The sequence below is a fragment of the Apis cerana genome, linkage group LG1, assembly GCF_029169275.1.
Source record: "Apis cerana isolate GH-2021 linkage group LG1, AcerK_1.0, whole genome shotgun sequence".
Lineage (NCBI taxonomy): Eukaryota > Metazoa > Arthropoda > Insecta > Hymenoptera > Apidae > Apis > Apis cerana.
This window is the reverse complement of record NC_083852.1, coordinates 16722132-16745250: the sequence shown is the minus strand read 5'-3', so window position 1 is coordinate 16745250 and position 23119 is coordinate 16722132. Positions and strand designations below refer to the sequence as shown.

General features: G+C 35.1%; 1 protein-coding gene across 11 annotated transcripts in view; it reads right to left on the bottom strand.

The window, feature by feature from the left end:
• Window positions 1-23119, bottom strand: part of LOC107994239 (protein eva-1) — a 276448-nt gene that overhangs the window by 181621 nt on the left and 71708 nt on the right. For 2 of the 11 annotated variants that reach the window (XM_062077243.1, XM_062077282.1), the window contains exon 1: window positions 12199-12405. The exons of 7 other annotated variants lie outside the window; for them this stretch is intronic. The gene's annotated coding sequence lies outside the window, so the exon portion shown is untranslated. Of the gene's footprint in view, window positions 1-12119; window positions 12410-23119 lie in introns of those variants that run through there. 2 more of the 11 variants (XM_062077272.1, XM_062077236.1) reach the window with 2 other exon arrangements.

Genomic DNA, 23119 nt, shown 5'->3' with positions numbered 1-23119 from the left:
CTTTTAATTTTATTTAATTAATTCCGCATCATTCGAATTAAGCAGAAAATTAATAAAATATAATATATCGCAGAGAATACACGAAATGATGCATAATTTAATACATCTAGCATACCTACGTCATTTTATTATACTTTTGCTTAAATTTCCCTGGATATATTCCAATTTATCATGATCCATAATTAATTGGGGAAGAAAACGAGTTGCGAATACAACATGATATAATAACGCTGTTTAAGTAAATTCTATAAATGAACATTATATATTTCTAATAGCCATTAGAAAGAAAAAAGATCGTATCCGAGAGTAACGCTCTTAAAATCTTTTAGCTTGGTTACGCAGTAGTAGCTAACGCTTAATGCGCTCTTGTTTTTCACCTCTTTCGAATATTTCAGGTGACAAAGGATTTAATGGGTGAACTTGGATAATAGGATTACGACACGGTATGACTACGCGTTGCTCGAATACCGTAATTTGATTCTACGTAAATTTCAGCTGTGTGTTTCATTATGCTCGGCGAAAGCATTTCATTTCCGCGTTATTGATTTTTCGGTAAGCGTATTTAATCAAATTTGAACAAGCGTAAGTATGTCTGATTGTAGAGCAGAATTAAGTTTTGTTAATCTTTGGAAAATGAAAAATTTTATGCGATGGGATGGATGGATGAATTTATACAAGTGGAAGATAATTGCGAAAATCTCGTTTGTTAACAAGAAATCAAAGATTTTTTACATGTTGCAATAGATAATCAGAAAGATTCGATATTTATTATTGTTACTACTCTCTGATCTCTAAAACCAATTTTTTTATTTTTAGTGGAATAATAAGAATTTTCAAAATTTTGAAGAAACTATCAGATCAGAATTGTGCATCGTTCCTCACGAAAGTTTGAAAACGCATCAGGAATGATATCCGAAAATGACGTATACGTAGACGTTGATTTTTGGTCGAGGGACGTGGTTTGTCGTCGATTACGTTCTACGAAAATTCCGCACGTCCATTTTCATTGCTGGAACGCCACGAATATCCGGAATTTCGAGCGAAATAATAGAAATGTCGATACAAGAAATCCGTTCCAGTGGCTTCCACTAAATTTTTTCTGCTCAAATTTCTTCATTGAATTTTCGTGGGTAATTTGAACTGATCGCAAGTAAATTAATGCACTATATTTATCACACTCTTTTCTTCACTTTGAAAGAAACTTGAGATTTATAATCAAGATATAAAATGTAGGAACAATTTTAAATAGGAAAAGAAAATGTCTTCGTTACTATTACAAATTTAAATTTCCTCCAAATGAAGATACGATAATAAAAATACAATAATTGGAAATGGAAAATCTTACAAATAATTAATAACAACGTATCGTAAAAATAAATAACAAACTTTTTCGCGAAAAGCAGAGAGAGAGAAAAAACATACTTTCAATATCAATAAATTCGAGCAAACATTCCACCAACCAATTTCATAAAATAAACTACAATAAATCATAATTAATCCCTTTCCTTCGTTACTTACTTCGTTCTCCTCCTCGTAATAAAGTATAACTCCTCGCAGAGGAAAAGAACGATAAAAGAAAGTGGAGGAAAAAAGAGGGGAAAAAAAAAAAATAATAAAAGCGACGAACGACAAAGCGTTTAAAAAAGAAGAAAAAGCGCGTGAGAAGGGAGAAATCATGGTCGCAATGCGACACGACATTAATTTCTGCCTCGACTCTTCAGATTCACGCGATTCAACGTCATAAAATCGCGGCGGTGGTGGACCACGAAAGAAAAGGGCGAAACAAAGAACCGAGATTTTCTCCGCGGCGCGAGAAAGTGAGGCCAACCCTCACTTTGCTTTTAGAACACGAGTAATTCGACGGGGAGAGCTACTCGTCCCGAAACATTAATATGACGGAGACGCTCTCACTCCCTAATGAGATTAAAAGTTATCGAGGATTACAGTGGGGTGCATTAGATATATTAAAAATGGCAAGCATTATCCTCTATCGAATGTAACGTTGATATAATGCGCACTGGAATCTGGAAATCTGGAATTATATTAATTTAAATTGCGAACGGTGATGTTGCTCTTCGAAAGATCGAGATGGTTGTTCGAACGAATTTTGCAATGTGATGCATCATATTCTGATTGGTTTCAGTTTTATTTTTGTTTTTTCTTACGTTTTCGATCATTTGCTGCGAGCAAATACGCGTATATCAAGGAATTTTCCATGAAAGTAGATAAAATATTATATTCGAAGATTTTTAATACTGAAATCTCCACCATTTTTGAAACTCTTGTCAAACTGTGTATATTTTCCTGTATATTTCAATTTTTACCATGGATAAAAAAATATTATGGCAACTTCAATGGTCGACAACACCAACACTTTCAATAGGTATTTTATTTTTCTTTTTAATCTTTGGATTTCTTAAGGAATATATAAATAATTTCTGGAATATCAAACAAAGGAAGAAGAGGAAAAAAAGACGATAAATGGTCCATCGTTTTTTCATATCTTTGAAATAATAAAGATTTTCCGTATCCTATCCTCGATATAAATTATATAAATATTTACACTAGAATGCTAAGTCAATCTTCAACGAGACAAACAACCCTCCTGTCTTCTATTCTCAACTTTGGTGACTCTATGGTGTATTTTCTTCCTGAATATTTGGCAAATACTGATGTGACAGGATGAAACTTGAAGGGAACAAGTGGCAAATTGAATCGTATTCAAAACGTTTGTTTATCTAACAATATAATGACAATTTTCATCTTCTCTTATTTATGACTTTGAATGAAATTAAAAAGTATTCTAATATTTGTAAGTATAATATTTATCAATTTTTAACGTTATAATATAATGTAACTGGCATAAAAAAATATACAAATTCTGTCAGAAGACGTAATAATTTTCTTTGATATTATTTTTCATTTCAACCATGTGAAAAACAAACTTTCGTCATGCAAAAACAGACTGATGCGTTTTATTTTTATTATTATTCATGACAAGGTAGCAAATTCGTGCACGAAACCAAGTATAAATAATGCTAAAAAAATTTTTTTTTTTTGTAGAGAATGTTAATATACATTTCATAAGACATATTTCGATTCTGAAATGTCATAATAAGTACAAAAATTTATATACGAAAATGTTAATTAAGGATTTATTTATCGAATTATAAAACGAATATTAATAGCCTTGTATACGAATACTAATTTAATTAAATTCGTTTAATATAATAAGTTACATCAACCGTATATTTTGAGAGATAAATATCTCGTGTTTTAAATTCCAGACATGTATGAGCTATTTCCAATACTTTATCAAATATTATTCCATAAAATTAAATTTTATTTTAAATGAAAAATGTATATCTTCATAATAGAAACGTGCGGTTCCGATTGAAAAACTTGAAAAATGGAAATAACATCACTCTTCTCTCAATCATATTAAGCAAAATTCTCGTTAAAAAAAAAAAAAAGAAAAAAAACACGTAAAAATTCTTATAAAACGTTTTTTCAACCGAAAGAAAAATATGATACTTATCAAAGAGAAAAGAATTGAAATATTAAATCATTATTTCAACCATTATAAAAATCAATATGAAATTTATCTATCGTGTGATTTATGAATATAAAATTAAAATTAAAATAAAAGTGTCAAATATTAATTAAAAATTAAATAATAAAATAATAATATTAACATAAACATCTATATATTAATATTATTTATTTAGAATTTAAATTATTTTCTTTCTAATAAAAATAATATTTATTTCATTTATCTTTTCCAGGGAAGAAAAATTATTAATTCTGTAAAAAATTCAAGTGAAAATGGAGAAACGATAAAATGTACCTTTTCAAAGAAAAAGAAACTTTTGAAGAGGCGAAGTTTTCGAGTCCTCATTAAATCGCAAATTAATCGAACGGAATGAATTCCGGGCAAGGGGTGAATTTATAGGGGTGAATTTCGATCTTGTAAGCATCAACGATAGAAAAGCTGTCAACGACAGGTCATTCGGCCACCTGGAAGGCGTGACATGACGCGACGTGGCAGTATTAATAGAGAGCCCATTCGCTTGTCATGTCAATCTTTGAGTTTTAGCGCACAAAGTTGCGAAATTCTTAAATATACAATAGAATATAATAAATTTATGAAGCAAATATGTAAACCTTTAATCTGATAATTTTTAATATTTTTTGATTTAGACACGAATGAAATTTATTTAATTCTGGAATATTTGAAATATTCGATTATTAACGAAAAAAAGTATGAAGTGATGAAATATTCAAGAAATATTCAAAGTAATTCCTGACTTTTTGAAAGATTAGAGTATTTAAAATTTGAACAACAATAATAAATAGATATAATTATTTGGAAAATTAGCATAGCGTTTAATAAGATGTTTCCTCTCGTAAATTTTAGATAATTTACTATTTTTCTAGGAGAGAAAATCCCATCAAACGCATTGGCTCGTGTGATTTAAAATGGCGTGTCCGCACGGGAATGAAATTAATCACTTTCACGTGGAAGAATTCCTTTAATCGCGGATTGGAGAAGTTCAATTTCAACTTTTGGTTTCCTACAGTAAACTTTTTCCGCTGTTGCGGAAAAACAATTTAAATAAATCAATTCATAATAAAGTATGAAATTACTTTACAGTGAACATTCTGCGACAGTGCTTAGCTTATTAGAAAGATGCTTAACTTATTTTCTTAAAAAAAAATTATATCTTCGTACGATATCGAAGAAATTCAATAAAAAAAAGCATCTATTTATTTATATGTATAAAAATTAAAAAAAGAAGAAACCAAAAAAAAAAAAATTAAAGAATATAGAATATTTAATATCTTCATAAATTAATTTTTACTTATACGTTTCACTAATTCCAAAACAAAGTATCTCTTCGATAATTTCAACTTGATAAAAAATTCTATCCTGCGAAGTTTATCGAAAAAAATTCTTAAAAATAAAATCCAACTTACTACCACGCACCTATTTTATTTAATAACACTCCCCGCAACAAATTCCTAGATAAAAATCTCCAATAGTTACGAACAATAATCGATATACCGTAACCACATTCTGTTAACAAAACTCGTTAATTAATTTAAAGGAATTTCAGTTTATCAAACACGATCTTGATCAACATCCACCCCTGTGCAAATCCACTGTCTACGTTATAATCAACCCAACAAAAATGCCGTTCCACGTTTAAATCTCTCCTTCAACATCATCCAATCCCTCGACGTAGCTTCCCGCATAATCTCGGCTAATTTTCTCATTAAACGTAAAATAATCATCAAGCATCCTCTCCCCTACCCTCCACCGATTCAATTATCCCAGGATGATCCAGACCATGATCATCGGACGATGTTCGAGGGTCAAGGATCTCTTGAAAGGGAATCCTCCCTCGAATCTCTTCATCCTTCCTTCCCGAAAAATACGAGATCCTCTCCTCCACCACGTCCATGGTGCGAATAAATACGATCTTCCGCGGATGAAACTTCGACGAACTGTAACAGATGGCTTCGTGACTCGGGCGTCAAGTTCCTAGGAGGGTAGAAAGGCATGATATTCATCCCTCCGGCCACCAGGGGGAAGAATTGAACAGCACTCCTGGGACATCCGTTGAGGATGCCTCGCTTTCGACGCGTCGACCGCGATTATTTTAAAAGCGCCTTTTCAACAACTGGTTGCAACTTAATCCCACTTTCTTCGCTCACAAGGAAGTGAGTTCCAATTCGAGCGACGATTTTTACGGTTATTTTTGGACAAACGACGATTAAATACGTTAATCCCTCTTTTTTTTTGTTTTCTGCTGTTTTTTGAGTAAATTGATGAATCGAGAATTTTATTATTTCGTATTTTCGTGCGTTACATTAGAAATTACGTAATAGAAATATTAATCCATTCATTATTTTATGCATTATTATTTTTTATATTGGTTTGAATCGTTTGTTGGGTTAGTTGGCTTACAATGTAATTCTCTTTTCTTTTCTTTTTTTCAGAGAAACGAAGAAAGTGGATTTAAATGACGATTCTATGATTATTTAATATTTTTGAGTAAACTGGTAAATTTCGGAATTTTGAATTTAAATATCATGGAAAAATATATTTGCCATGTGAAAGGATAAAATAGTATTAAATGTAGATTTATATTATTCATTTTTAAATGGATAATGTATTCTTGAATTATTATCTTCTAAAAATACTTATTTTAAAATGAATTCGTGACAAAAAATAGGTTAAAAGAGACGAATAACTGCCGTTTCATGTGATGTTTAGTAGGTTAAACGCGACGAAGATTGAGAGATGCATGTAAATGTCTTATTGATCCACGAGATTGGAAAAGATCTTTTAAACTTCTTATTTTAGTTTCCCAGTAAATAATATAACACGATTTATAAACTTAGTGTTCAACGTAATGCTACGTCTTAAAATTTAGCCTTCGCTCAGGTTGATGCAAAGTAAACACCGACTCGAGCTCGAAAATTCCCTTTGAAGCATATTAGAAGCAGATGAACTTTCGATTTTAATGAACAAGAACTTGCAAAAGGAATCGATAAATCATTTCACTCTTCTTCTAAATAAACTGCTAAACAAAAATATAACAACAAAATATATATAATTGGCCCACAGTTTTCGCAGTTTTATTACAAAATAAAATTTTTATGAAACACGATCAAAATAAATAAATAAAACCTTCTTCAAATATCATATTATACTTCGAATATTCATACGAATACATCATACCATAGAATCCATAGTCACGAAGAATAGAAATCAAAGACGTACCACGAATCTATTATGCCGAAGGTACCCTCCTGAAACTTTTAACAATCGGAGATGTTTTTTAGCGACAGATGTGCCGAAAATGGCGGTAATCCCGGCAAAAAGCTTGGAGAGTGGATTAAATTTCAGAGAAGCTAATCCTCGCTCTGCTCGTCAAACGTCAAGGGAGAATCAATGCAGTAGACGTGTCGCATGGCAATCCAAGGAATTAAAAAATCTCGAGTGGGCGAGGGTTGGCTGGAATGGACAAAAAAGAAGAAGAAGAAAAAAAGGCTGGAAGGATGCTCTCTTAGCGCCAGGAGAGCTAGGATTACGTCAATTCGAACGTCAGACGCCGTCATCAAAGTCCTTTTTTCTCTATCTCTCTCTCTCTCTCCCCCTTTCCCTCCTTTCAGGTAAAGATCCCTTCAACGCGCTAAATACGCTTTTCAAACACGACTGCAAATCAGTCGAAGTGTGTGGGGCGGCGGTTTGCCACCGCCTTGTTTTGCAAGCAACCCTTGCCTCTTGCTCTGACATAATCCTCTTTGGGAAGAAACGTTTCCTTGTTTCGCGACTAAGATCCGAACTATGAGGAGATTTGACGGATCGTTGCATCATTGCATCAGCCGGGTTTATTATCATGTGAAAATGATGGTATATTTTGATTGGAAATACGATAGAACGAATGTTTTCGTTTTTCTTTCTCTTTTCATTTTAATTTATTGATACTTTGATAATAGTCAATAAATAGTGAACACGTCACATTAGGAGTGAATCATGTCCATTCAGGAATAATTTATTTTTTTAATTGTGAAAGAAAGAACTTTTAGAAATAATTGAAATTACGATATAATTATAACAATTATTCTTCTCTTTTAACAAGTACATCATAGGTTTATATATAGACTGCCTCATTTGATTTTCATTTTTTCAATAAAATGTTAACTGAAAAATGTTTTAGATAAAAGTTAAATAGACAAGGCATATATTCTATTTTCTACAAAAGAAAAGATAGAAGATAGTTCAACTTGAATTTTATAAATTACTTATTGCACATAAACACAGAAAAAAAGGATACTCGCCTTGATATCGTTTTAATGTGAAATATTATTCACTACAAATAATAATATTGAAAAAATTAAGATCAGAGTAAGTACGTAACAAATCAATCAAGAGAAAAAGTTACTATTACAAATAATAATCTTTCTGAGGAACATTCTCTTCATCTTAGATATCTTTTGTTTACAGGATCATCTTCGTCTCGTTAACGTGAAAGACGATTAAATCTTATCTATTTTCCCATGCACGAAGACGTAGAGAAATAAGGTGGAAGGAGAAATAAGACGTCTCATCGCGTAATAAAATATTCAAATTGGCGAGCTTTCAAATTCCCTTTACCGATCCTCTCAATGGAAATAACGAAAATAAATGGCGGAAATGGCAATGGTGGAGGGTCGAAATATCAAGGGAGGTGGATCGTGGCACAGCGAGGGAAAGGAGGGAAAATACACACAGGGTGGAAAAAGGTCGAGGCGGTGATCCGTAATCAATCACGATAACCTGGATATTCGATTTCCACGCCAATTCGAATCGTCCGCCAATTGACTCCTTCGCAATCGAGATTTAGATGTTAAGGAATTTACCGCGGTTGTTTCAATTTCTTTTCCCACTTTGTATCAATAGAATTAGAAGAAAGAAAAGAATAATCGTGATGGGACGAAGAGTGAACGAATTGAACACGTCTATCTTGTTATCCTGTCAAGAGACACCGATAAATTTCGCTTTTAAAAAGAAAGAGATCTCGTCCTCTTCTTGACTTTAAAATATTGCACGGTCCAACTTCGAATAAGATCGTTCCTGATAAATCATTCCATTCGAGAACGAGATTTCTTGATTTATTTTTAAAAAAAGGGAGGATAATTTCGATTTAAATCGAATCAAGGATTAAAGTTTAAATTGGACACGAATCCAATTTTTTAAATCCACGAAACAACTCGTGTAAGTTTGAATCTTAGAAGAGTTTAAATAGAGCGTGATCTTACGAATTTTACGTTTCTGTCTTTTTATCGCAACGATAATGGACATTAAAAATAGATATCAACCGATGTTCCCAGACGAGGATCTTAGAGTTTCAATTTATAGTCTCGATTCGTTGTTGATAATGATAACGTTCAGGCAAACAACACACATTGCTATCCGATCGAATTTAACTTTAATCTTTATCGCGCATCAATTCGTTCCCAAATAGAATTGCAAGCGTGGACAAGCGAAGAAATAACATTGAAACTTCGTCCTATTACTTCGTCTAATCTCTGCACGAACATTTACGACGAAAAGTTAAAGCGAAATAGACAATCTCGAATGATTGTTCCCTCTTCGCAGAAACGTAACATGAAAAGTTTAACAAGATATCCAACTTTCAATTTACTGATACCGTGCCCCTAAAAAATTGTTTCTCTTCCACGGTACTTTCATCAATCTTTCAAGAGTTTGTTTGCCAAACTTTCCACCAACAACGAAAAAAAAGAAAGAGATAAAGAAAATTAGCACGCATGCTAATAAATCATTTTTCTCGAAATGAATCAAGTTGCGCAGTGATCCAAGTTCAAGCGGATTCTTTCATCGAAAATTTCGCAATCGATTTTCCCTCGTCTCGAACAACGTCAGAATTCTCGATTCGCCGACAAAGAGACCGAATCCACAATAAGAAACCTGACGGAAACTTGCCGCTTTCCGTTTCCTCTCCTTTCCTCTCCTGTAGGCACGCTCCCTATAAAATCTAACCGGGGTATCCAATTGAAATTGGATCCTGTTTTTACGGAAGTACAACAGGATGCCTGTTCCATGAGAACTAATATCGAGACCTCAAAGGCGGATATTGCTTCGAGACGCCTAAATTCCCGTGCCAAACGGCACTGAGAACGCAAGTTGGATCAAGGCCCCTCTCTTTCCGTCATTCGTTACGTTTGAAAAATCTTTTATCCATGGACATCCTAGATTTAATCTCGCGCCATTTACACGTAAAACTTATTTTCGAACAGAGATGATCGAAGGAGTATGATCTCTCCTCCAAATTTCGGTAAAAAATCATCAATACCTCTTCCCCAATTTCATTTCCTTTTTTTTACTAGGTAAGAGTTCCCCTGATCCGAAAAAATTCCATCCCACCGAGGGAAACTCCTCTTCTCCCGTTTGCGAGTTCGTTAAGAAACAGGTCACGATCGTAGATCTGTGAAATCGGAATCCATCTCGAGCCAATTATCGGTCTTATCCTTGGCCGGTTTCAAAGTTCCTAGCCGGGCAACCCGGCCAATAGAGGACGGATGCAAGCACACTTGGCCAAACGGGTTCGGCCCGTTTCGAGTATAATAGGGAGAGGAGGAGCCAAGATACGACAAGTTACTCGCCAGAATCCATGTTCTCAACACGACGGTCATCTTTCCACGACTATCGGCCCCGTTTGCCCCTAGCCAATGCGCCCAAGTATGCGCGCAAGCAGCCTCACGAATATCGAGAACCGCCTGAGAATTGCATTGAACTTCTCCCCGTTCCTCTTATTCCTATACCTTTGTGTGCACACGTACACGTAAGCGTACACACTGAGATACGTGTATCCGCATACAAACAAAAGCGTGTCCCGTGATAATTGCACTTCTGGGTTATTGAACTCCTAATCACGAAGTGACAACTGTTTCTAACCTGTGCTCTCCTCGCTCCAGAAGCATTTACCCTTGTCTACGTCTCCATCAATGCAAACTATTTCGCTTCCCTACTTCCGAATTCCAACTTCTCCTCGCTGTCAACTCTCCTTCCTTTTTCCTTCGCCCTTTCCTTATCCTTACTCTTTCCTTTGGTTCTCCACATTTTCTTCTTCTTCTTCTTCTTCTTCTTTTTCTTCTTCTTTGGAACGAAAATCTTGAAAGTTTTCTGTCCCGTTTCATCCGGAGGAAAAAAATGAAACGAGACGAGACATTTTTCTCTCCTTTTTCGAAATCTCCCTCGTTCCATTGTTTTCATCCTTATTCTTTCCTTTCTTAATTATCATCAATCCCCTCGCAAACCAGAGTCCAATACTTCTCGACAACTTCACCGTTCCAATCGAATGGATATCTCGAAGCTATTCTCCGTTGCATTGGGACCAGTATATATATATATATATATGCATCTTCGTTAAGCCGAGACACGAAACGTTTCTATATACCTTCAGATTTATCTCCTCACTCTTGGGGATGCATCTTGGACATCGGCCTTCATTAAACGATACAAACGGTCGTTAAGAGACTGGTCGAAAGTCGTTCTATTCCGTCTCTTGTCGGGCTGTTGTTCAATCAACGCGAAGGAGTCGATTAAGTTGCATACTTGGAATCGGTGGAATAGGAGGGGAGGGGCAAATTGGCGATCGATGCCGATGGAAACGAGCCGATCTCGATGAGACGAAGAATTCGAAAAATTTTCATCGGGATGAAATGAAAAAATGAAAGAAGAAGAGAGTGGAAACCGTTTCGAAGAAGAGAAAGAGGAGGAAGGGAGGATTGAGGAGAGGTTGGAGTTGATTGGAGAGATATTCTTGGTAGTGGGATGGATTAAATCGTCGACCGTGTATCGATATTTCGCGTGCCACGAATATATAAATATTTATCGATCCCGCATCGATATGCATGGATCGGTGGCGACGGTGTCTCGCGTTATTAGCACTTTGAAAGGCGAAGTTGCTGGTATCTGATCGGGAAGGGGTGAATTTCGGATGTTTGCAAAAAAAAAGGGGGAATGGAAAGAGGATGGCATCTTTTTCATTTTTATCTTCGCGGTGTATTTGTTGTTGATCTTTCAACCATTGATAACCGTTGATCATTGACGAAGATTTTCACAAGGAATATTCAGAAAATTGTGTACAAGGTTGGAAAGCATTGCGCTCATCCATCGATCCAATCGCATTGGTTTAATACAAGTACGTCGAAGCGGAGGATAAAGAAAGCACGAGAAGAATTTGTCAGGCAATACATGTGAATCGAAGACGTAAAGTGCATTCCCTGATTCTTGAAATAGACGATTTTACGTGAATCGCTCGCATTTCCCGAATACATCCTCTTTCTTCAAGGGTATCCTCAATTCTCATTAAAATGTAAAGAGTCTTTGAAATTCTAGAACGAGATTACATCGTGCTTCAATCTAATGCAGATTTCTCGTGATATAAATAATTTTCTTGCAAACAATCCGCGAATATTATTAAATAACTTCTGTTTCGTCTATCGTGAAATTCGATCGAATTTACACGGAATCAAACACATTCAAAAGTAAGTTTTATCGAAAAGAAAAAAAGAATTAAAAATAATTTAAACAATCAACTCACAATTTCAATCCAAATTGATCGCAATTAAAGAAACGCTTGAAAAATCCACAGTTTTAATTACACTTATTAGCCCACTCACCGATCATAAAACAACAAAGCTCACAATTTCTCACGAACATATTTCTCCGAGCGTAAGAATCCGTATACGATTCCTCGCATTTTCACGAAACGGACTAAGTTTTCCCGCCATTTTCACCACGAGAATCATCGTTCTCCCGCCATGCGACCAAAAGAAAGAGAGAGAGTGTATCCTTGCGACGAACGTGCCACGAGAAATGCCCAAGAGGCACTGGCCGTGTTTTCGCGAGTGGCTACGAAAGCCGGAATTCCGTTTCACCGCCATGTCTCCGATTTATATTTGGCGCGGCCAAGCCGCGCTAATAATATGTGTTCGCTATTGTCGATCCATGGATCATTCGCGGCCCCCGAAACCACTATGGAAACCTCTTAGCCTCGAAAATTTTTGGACGACGACGATAGGGACGTGATTGATGTTTTCCTGCCGGCATTTAACGATTCAGTTCGGGGAATACGGATGAATGAGAAAAGTTTTAGGTAATTAGGATAGCGAAGTTAATTGGAACGTACGTTCATTGGCCGACAATTTGTGAATTTCGAGGCAAATAAATTTATGAGTGACATTATTTTGAGAAAAAATTAATTTGGGAGCACACATCCCAATGGATGATTAGAATGAAGAAAGAGGAAATTAAAAAAAAGATACTACATCGAGGAAGAATCACATTGTAACTCGTGTATCTTTTAATAAAATATCTTCAAACTTGGGAATATTGTTTCTTAAACAATATAGCAGCTACAGAAGTTGGATAGAAAAAAAACAACTTTAAAAATGTGTTCGAAGAACGAGCTATTTCGTCGCATTATTAGAATTGTCGATAAAAGCGGCTGTAACGAGTATATATATTTATAGGTTGTGGAATCTCTGTGGCTCTCGTGGATCGCAAGTTTTTCAGGGAATGTTGGTAACGAATTCAAAAAAGAATAATAGTTAGTAAAACTACGGAATTCGTTGTTTCGTCACTTTCGAGTTGAAAGTTAAAATTTTCGTTTGTGAAATTTCGTCGCTAGACTAGTAAATTTTCATGCAAATTTTCAATGATACATTTTTTAGAATTAATAAAATCGTCGTTTATTAAAATTAGCAAAAATTTAAACCGCTATAAACCCGAAGGTGATGATTTTTAATCAATAAAAAAATCATTAAAAACCATTCATAATGTCTGCCCTACTTTCAGCCTTTATATCTCGACAATCTTTTAATAAAATTCGATTGGGATATCGAGATAAATCAAAAAACGAATATAAATTTAAGCGTGCAGTTTCCTCTATTTCCCAAGTATTTTGATCGTTTTTCTCTTACTTTTTATACAAAAATTGTATATAATTGTGACGTTCGCGATTAAACAGATCCAAATCGAACACTGCCGTAATCAATTTTGTACTTAAATTAAGCTTAAAAAGTGTATAAACGATTTTTCTAACCGAGTCAATAATTTATTTATAAAATGTCGCGCTCGCGAACAGTTAACGAAAGCAACTGTACAAATGAATCGAATATTCGTGTAGCGATGATTTACGTACGTCGAACGCATCCAATCCGCATCCCCTCATTTCCCGGCTATTGTTCGACCTCAAATTTTTTCCCAACGTTTTCGTTTATTAGCGTCGACGCGTATCGCGAAATGAATGGCTGCAATTTTCGAACGTGAAATCGAAAATTCTGGCGCGCCTGGAGATTGATCGCGGCGAATCCGAATAAAACGTTGGCAGGGAAAATTGTGGAAAATAAAAAAATTGGCAGATATCGAATCCCATGCTAAACGCACACCTCCTACTTCTTTTTTCAATAAATCTTATCATCAATTCGTTCGCAGTTCTAAACAATTTCTCCTTGCCCTTCTCCTTAAAAATCTTCCACGAAATTTTAATTCGACACTTTTTATTTACCAGAATATGAAAATATTGGACAGAAGGTAAAAATTTATTTCCTATATAATAATTAATGATTATATTTATACACGAGAGAATATTATCGAGTGATAAAATTAATTTTACCTGTCAAGGTTACATCTTAACTTTTTAACTAACTCATAAAACGAGTATCCTCACAATTGATATTTATCAAAAGTGTACATTACAAGTATACGATTGAGATATTTAGAGATTTAATTATCAATACGACATGAGCCACCAATCTTCTCGCAAAGTAACACGTTCTCGTACTCTTGTGAAAGTTCAACGTAACAAAAGCCTCGGTTCTCGTGCAAGTAACACCCAAGTAACGGGCACCGATTGACATCGGCTGCCGTTGACTTAATCCTTACAGGATCCCAAAGTCGAAGCTACTTCGATGTAGCCGCCCGAGTTTTGGTCAAGTTGCGGCCAGGTCGCTTCCAAGTTTCCGCTGCGGCAAGATGCAAATGTGTTAGTTGCATTCCAACCAGAGTTTTCCTTAGAAACTTGGAAGCGGTAAGCTCGCGTCCCAGCATAGCCGAACATCTTATCCCTCCCCCCGGAAGTCATTGGAGCCGTGGAGAATAAGTAAGTTGGGTTGGATCGAACACAGATTAAAAATTTATCGATCACTGCGCTTTCTCACGATGTAAATGTAATATGTGAAACAGAGCAGAAGATTTTTCCGATAAAGAATTTTTCGTGTGACGAAAAAAGCGTTCCTTCGTTTAACTTTGCGTGTAGAATTGTTGGATAAAGGGGAGAATAAAAATTAATTGATTTGATACATTTGATCGTTATATTGGGATATTGTTGAAAGAATTGTTATTTAGAATATCGAAGGATATCGTTATTATTGAATTATTGTTTATTTTTAAATAAAATATTTTTATATAAAATATTTTCTTTAAATATTATTCGCGTTTAAATCGCGAGAATAAAAAGCGAAAACATTCATCGACAATTTTACGTATCTACATTGTTCACTTGAATTTATAAACTTCATAAAACCCTATAACTGCGGGTGAAAAAACAAGGATTAATTGAAGCAAATCAAAAATTCATTTCGTTACACAGAATTTTCTACATCAATTTCATTGTACCAACTATTTACACAACTATTTACAAAACAGTTATCCGAATGTTTCATATTTTCTGACACGAATGTTTTATAGACGCAGTACATTTACTAATAAAATGCTACATGTGAAAGTACACGTGTTTCTTTGTATCATACAATCCACTTCTACTATAATTAACTTCAATTGATGCAAGTATTCAGAATATTTATAAATGATTAATTTACTTCCAAGAATTCCAAGAATTAATTTAATTTAACTTATCATAAATTCAACCATGAATATTCCCAAATACTTTCCAATTACAAATCACATTCTACTTTCAGATTTCCCTTGAAGAATGGAACGCGAGGGATGACAATGGACAAGACTGTTCGTCGAGAGTTTGATCTTGGCGCGTGGAAGTGTTCGGTTCTTCTTTTAATGTCAAGAAATATCCAACAATGAGAAACACAACTCAGGTGGGGTCGATCGAACTCGTAATATAACCGATCTATTGTTGCCAGAGAGAGAGAGTGACTTCCTCGTTCGCGTTTCGTATTCGTGAAATATTTATGAAAGCCAAAATCCATTGTACGTGGCTAATGAGGAAAACATTCGCGATACGGATACATGGAATAAAGCAAAACAAAACAGAAAAAAAGAAAACAAAGTATGAAAACAAGATTGAAAGAAATGTTCACGAGATTATTTCGTTTATCGTCTAATTCTGAATTTTATTCCCTTAAAATGGAAAATCGTTGGCGATATTTTTTAATATATTATTTTGCGTTGAAAAATTTTGGGTGGATGAAATATAGAAATGTTAAAATATATTAAATGATAAATGGATATAAGAGTAATAATATTACACATTAGAAAAATCATTGATGTTGAAATTTTATTGAGGTAAATGGGGATATATAATATGTATTAATATGAGTCGATGGATGAACGAATAAAATAATAAATAATGCAATCTTTTGATAGAATGAGCTATACATGTAGAAGTTTCAAAAGGAGACACTTTATATCCATAAATTTTAACAAATAACTCTCTGATGAATTCGAACTGTGAAAAGCTCGAATCTCTATAATGTTCTAAAATATTTGCAAAGCTGAAAAGAGATGTATTGAAAATTTCTAAGGAAACGGACAGACTACAGCCTTTTCTCTGGATGATAAAAAATTCCGAGCTAAGAGACCATTAAGAGCCATTGAAATTAAGAGATCCACGAATATAATTCATGTTCTTGATAACAGGACGTATTTTTTTACAAAAGCAGAAAAATTCAAGCGAAAGAGTTAAACGATCAACTTCTGATTCTCTATCGCATAATAGGAACGGACAATAGCCATTTTAATATTTCCTCAGCTTCCTTTCTGGAAAATTGTTTATCACTGTATCACCGTGTACATCTGGCTTTCGTTATCTTTTCCATAGAGAAATAAAAGAAATCTCGGGGAGGTCTTGAATAGGGTCTCGTCCAACGAAAAAACAAAGCCGTTCGAGAAGAGAGACAAGAGGGTTGTGTAGGAATAAGGGAGCGAAATAGATAAAAGACAAGGAGAAGAGAGATCTCCTGAAATAGAACGAATCAACCCAAGTGGAATGTCTAGCTTTCGAAATGGTGGACGATTCGTGGAGGAAGGATCGTGAGCTGTCACTGGAAATCTCTTTAAAGTATCTTTTTTTTTTTTTTCACGTTAACTGAACGATCGCTTCCTTTTCAACGGATTGATAAAATTACGAATACGAATAAACGTTTCGAGCTTCTTTAACGATTTTTAAAAAAAGATTCATAGAATTGTGATTAAAGTGAAAAATATTCTATTTCGAAATCGTGTTCTCTTTTCTTTTATTTTTTCTTTTTTTTTTTTTAGAAAAGATTGAAAATTAAATTTCATTGCTTTATAAATCGCATTAAAATTGTAATTTAATCATAGAGAGAACGATTCAATTGTCAATATTCATTGACAGGATATAAAGTATTTTCCGGATCATTCGTCTTCACCATCGACCGTAATTATCACGATAATGCGCACAGATGTACGATCTTATCGTGATTTATCAATGTTCGAGAATAGCACAGCCGGGTATCGAACGATTTTCCATTGAACAGCATTTCTATCCCTTCAAATCGAACCCCTTCTCTGTTTTCTTCCATCTATTCCTTCATATTATTCTCTTCTACTTTTCTCCCCATTTCTCATATATTTCCTCTTATAATATACAATACATTCCCTTATTTACACATTATTTGTATAAATAATTCTTCAAATTTGTCAAAAATTTAATTATATTCTCTTCTTGAAATCAATTTCCTAGCCGCGTATTTCCATAGCTACCATCATTACCATCATTATCATGTAATCGATTATCGAAAGCATAATTAATTCCAAAAATGAGAGCATAGAATGTTCGTTAATAAAGAAGAATACATATATTAAACAATAATTAAAATCGTTGATGAATTGCAAAGTTTTGAAAGAAAACCCTATTCTTCTTGTAAAAAAATTAATACATATTATTAAAAATCATTAAAATTTATTATCTATTAAGTAACATCGTTATCTCTGTTGCAATGATTATGCAAACTCGCGTATAATGGTTCACGATAAATTGGAATTTCGGTATCCGTATCGAGAAAGGGTATATTAATTAGAGAATCCAAAACAGAAGTCCGGTAAGGAAAGAGGATAGCGACCGATACAGAGTGGGATAGTGATAGTGCAATTATTTACGCGAAACTCGATGCTTTAGACCCCCACGGTAATATACAACGTTCCAGGGAATATCTAATGCAAACGAGAAGAGGATTAATAAGCACCTTACTAACGAATTTCGCATGGTAATATCTATTCAGCGCGAATCATTAAAATATATTCCATTCTTAAATAAACCCGAAGAAACTACTTTCTTACGGCCGAACAAAGATACAAAATATATATCTCTTTGAAACGTTCGTATCTTTTTTACTTTTCCACTCGTAGTCATCGAAGCAATCTTTCTATTTCGGATTCGCAAACAAATTGATAATTCTCCTCGTTAACAACTCGTTATCGAGCTTTCAGAAATTGTTCCATGTCGACGATGATGCTTCACGTATCCGAGAGATTGATAGGGAGGAACGATCGAAGGACTGTAATTAATGAATCCCTCCCTCGCGGCGATGGGGATGATGGGATTGTTGGCATAAAGCAAGGGTACGAATCAGAGCAAAAGAGTTAATTCTCCGGAAAAGTTTCTCGGCGCGTGATCGAAATGGTTCAATGGCCTTCAGACGGGGGGAGGGAGAAAAGTGGTCATCCACAGGAACATAATAAAAAGTTGGATCGTTTCCGGCGTAATGAGTTTCCAAACAATCACTTCCTACTCAACCGATGTTTAAAAATCGTTCCCATGCACGATGCACGAGAGGGAAATCGTTCTAATTTCCAATCGCGCGTGTACAGGCAATTTAATTTGTTATTTTACTTTTCCTTAAATACACGTTCGAAAAGTATACTTCATATCTTTGAGTATAAAAAATTGTTACTTACAATACATCAAATATTTTATTCCCGCTATACGTATCAACAACGATCGATTAATAATACTTATAACTGTCTTCTCTTTTCTAGCGTGTCCAACATTCGAATTCGATAAATGGATCACAAATTCTCCCCCATATTTGGAAGAATTCTTTCATTCTTGTCCCGCGCAATCATCAACCCGATCTATTATCCACTTAATCGGTCAAAACGGATCCCGTATTCCGATAGGAGAGAGATCGATACGCCGCAATCGTGACGCCGCGCCGTTCGAAAACCACAATCCAATCTCTGCGAGGCAGCGAAGGAGGTCCGCAGAAGGGAGAGAAACTGGATAGAGGCGTCAGATTTCACGGAAGGGATGGGAAATTACCACGAGTTTCGAGTGCCACGGTTAAGCGTAAATCCGTTTGGCTGGCTGGTAGAATTAAAATCGCATTTTAATCGTCCCCGGGATAATCACAAGCGGCGGAATTTCGCCCTCCCCCCCGGGATTAAGGAATTGCTATTCGAGAGCAAACAAGCTTCCGCCGATTTCGTCTTGAATCCCGCGACGGTTTTCAATTAGCGGCCGCGAGACGTTCCATTTCACGTTGATGGCTCCAAGTTGAACTAACAAAAATGTGGCCTTGAGCGAGGGAAATTATTCGGTGAAATGAAACTGCAGAAGATTTGTTTGGAGCCGATTTCGATACGAGAAAAGATAAATTAAACGAAAGGATTTTTACAGACGTGGGACGGAAGGATTCTTGAATCTTCGTTCGAGGATCGTGATTGAAATGATAAATTTTGAAAATGATTCGAAATGAAAATATAGTGGGACGTTGTAGAAGTTATTTATAATAAAATCATATAATAAGAATTAATTATATAGGAGTTTATTTGTCCAAGCAAGTAATAAATGTATCAGATGTTATAAATTTAAAAATGATTTTGCAAATATAATAACTTTAGTGAACGATGGCTCAATAATCTGAATTATATAAAATTTTGTTTGTTTATTAGAGAGATACACATTTAAAAATAAAACTAAAATAATTTATTAGATCATCGTTTTTTTCAGTTTTGAAAATTATGAAATTTCGAGAGAGAAATCTAAAAAAAAAAGTGAGAGACATCGACAAATAATTTTTAGAAGAAGCACACACTCGCTTCCTGGTTTATTTCTGTCGTTTGTATCTCGGGCAGTCGTATTAGCATAAGAAATATTATTTTCGTGTAAGAAATATCTCAGCGAAACAAGTACAAAATTGCTTGGTTACATAACAAATTTTCTCGTGGAAAATGGTAATTCAAAAAATACTATTTTTTACAGAAATAATGTACAAGAAAAACGATAAAAATTCCGATTATTTACAAAATGTTAACTTTTATATACTCGAGATAAAAATAGAAAATTTCAATTTCCAATATATTAATTTCCATTTAAAATAAAAATTTAAAGAGTTAAATAAAAAAAAACAGGCTCTCATAAAATAACTCGAATTCAAATTACTTTTGGTAAGAATTTTTTTTTAAATTTCGATTTTCACCAAGTGTTAACTTTCGTCAAAGGACCCGGCGAAGAAATTTCGGACGAAAACAGGGGGAGGTACGAGGCACGAATACGAAATCGACACAAAAGGATAAGTTGAGGCAGAAGTTGGATGCAACGTTTCGATAGCTGGAGATACGAGCTACTAGTCGGTCGACAACGAGGCTTGTTCCATTTTCAGAAATGTATTCCTCTCGTCGAGCAAAATATACCGAATTCGCGATATTCGACCGGAGCCGGTTCGAAACTTCGTTCCGTAGTTTTCGCATGCTCCACCGTGGCGAGAACTGTTCCCGGAAACAAATAAAAGATACTCGGCTGTTCCACCTCGCCGATTCTTGTCCGAAGTCGACGATTAAATTCCTTTCAGCGAACGGTTCGAAAAGATTTTACTTCTCCTCGTCGAATTCCAGGAAGATTTTCCCTGTGTTTCGAGGAACAGAGATATTATTGATATCTTTGTAATCGTTTCGAGTATACAGTTTCGCTAGTGCTAACAACAAACAATCGATTCCCGTATTAATCCTTTGTTTTGAGGTTTTATACGAGAGATGTAACGTTTGGAAATTGTATGGAACAATTCGTGGAAATTGTACAACGCGGATACGTAAAAACACGTGTATTATTTATTTTCGAAGTTTGTTTTGTTTGAATATAATTGCAGATTGTATTTAATCTCCTTTCGAGCGATTGTGTCAAACGTCGCGATCAAAGTTATTCCAAATATTCAAGAATCAACGATGAATTAACGATAGCTTTTCCCGAATAAAAATCGTTGCACTCTGAAAAATTCATCATGCTCAATCGATGGGGAGTAAGGAGTAAACGAAACTCGTATATATTCACTTATTAGATTATGTATATTTGAGCAACGACGAAGCTCGAATCCATTTTCGAAAAGTAGAACAACAACTCAGAAGCTTAAGTTTCGTTGCAATTGCATCGTCGATTTTCCAACTACAAATCTCGCCCATGCTGATTTTCATAAATTTATCTTCTCCCTTCCCATCTCTAAACCTCGCAGAAACGCAAATTCTCTACTTTTTTCTCTTGTTGCGCTTAGAGCCGGGATTTTAGAAAACACTTAGCACTCGAAGGAAATTGCGTTTACACGTGTTCGAGCTGGAGAGACGTAACTTCGCGGGAAATATCGTTCGACAAGATTACGGAAATTTTCTCGGTTCCTTCCAGCTGAAACTTTATGATTTTTGCTCGGAATTTCGTTTCGTCGAGAGAGAAATTGAAAAGAAAGTGAGAAAAATTAATGATCAACTTGGAATTTTAGATAATTTCTTTGTCGTTTTTATTTAATTTTTAAGAGACGAAATTATTCGTGAAGAATTTTGTACGTTCAATTCTTTACCGAAATTAAAGATGAATAATATGTTAATCTATAAAAATAAAATAGCATAAGGAGAATTTTCTCAGGAAAAGAAAAAAAATCGTTGTAATTAAAGAAAAGTTTCGAATAAAGGAATAAGAAAGCTAAAAAGAAGTTTCATCTTGTTGTTGAAAGTATCATTCCTCCTTCCACTTCTTCTTCGACCGTAGAAAATGGGGGAGAAACTGTGCAAGAACAACGAATTCGATCGCGAGAACGTATCCACGCCGTGAACAATTACGGACGTGAGCAAGATAACGGGTGAAAAACCAGTTCAAACTGTTTGTTGCCGAAAACCACCATACCTCTCAATGCCAGCCGTAGAGCTCTCAAGCTCTCTACGACTACGATTCTCTGGCCAAAACGTTTTTGCCCGATTTATACCGTCGTTCGTCGACACCGGCTCGAACGAAATCTTCGATCTGTTTTCAATTTTATCTCTTTGTTGTTGAGAATATTGTATCTCCAATGAAATATCGCGCAAAAATTTCCAAATGCAACGATGGAGATTTTTGTAAAAAAAGGAAATGTTCGAATCGATTCTTGGAGAAATTGAAATTCGATTTCGAGTTCCACGTATTAGTATTTTAAACTTATTGAAAAAAGATGTGTCAGATCAAGCAATTTTATACAAATAATTTTTCAATAGAAAAATAAAGGACGCGTAAAGAAGTACGAAGTTCTAATCGATTAAGATAATTCAAGATTGCAATTGCAAAGTGTTTCATATTGCAAAAATTTCCATTTATATTTTCATCGTATTACCAACATAACTAAACCAAGAATCCAAATCAAATCCCAGCGTATTATCAGGAGATATCTTCCCTAATTACCAATTTCTCATCTTATAATTACGAATGCATCGCCCCCATCACCATCCCCGCCAAAATCACGCGAAGAGATACACGATCCAGATAACAAAGCATGTGCATCCCCAGCCGAGGAAAACGAATATTCCAATGCATGATCTCGATGCGGCATCGATTTCGAAAATATTTCGAAGGCAACGCAATTTTGGTCGAACGAGATTCAACCACGAGATTTCGCACGAGCTTTCCTCCCGATAAAAAGGTAAATTCGGTTGAAGCGGATAGAGAGAGAGAGAGAGAGGAGAAAGAGAGGGGGGGACGACACGAAAATTCGATTTATACAATTGGCGGGAGAAGAGAGGGGAGATCGTCATCGATGATCGACCGACTCCGTATATATAATTCTCACGCGTTTGTTAACGGTTGCTGCGAGTCGTGGCTTGGCAGGAATGAAACAGACGAAGGCGGATCGATGCACGTGAGACGAATGGCCAAGGATTTGTGTCGTCGGATGAAAACATTTTCAACTTTACGTCTACCTACACTTCTCGCTTGTGTCATCTCTTCGAGCCTCCCTTTGTTCATTTTCTCGCATTCGTTTCTCCCTCTCCTCCTTTATCTCCTCATCTCTCTTCATCTACGTTCATTTAGCTCGTGACTCGCTTCTCTTCTCCCTTCTCCACCCCTCCTCCCACTCTCGCTATGCTTGC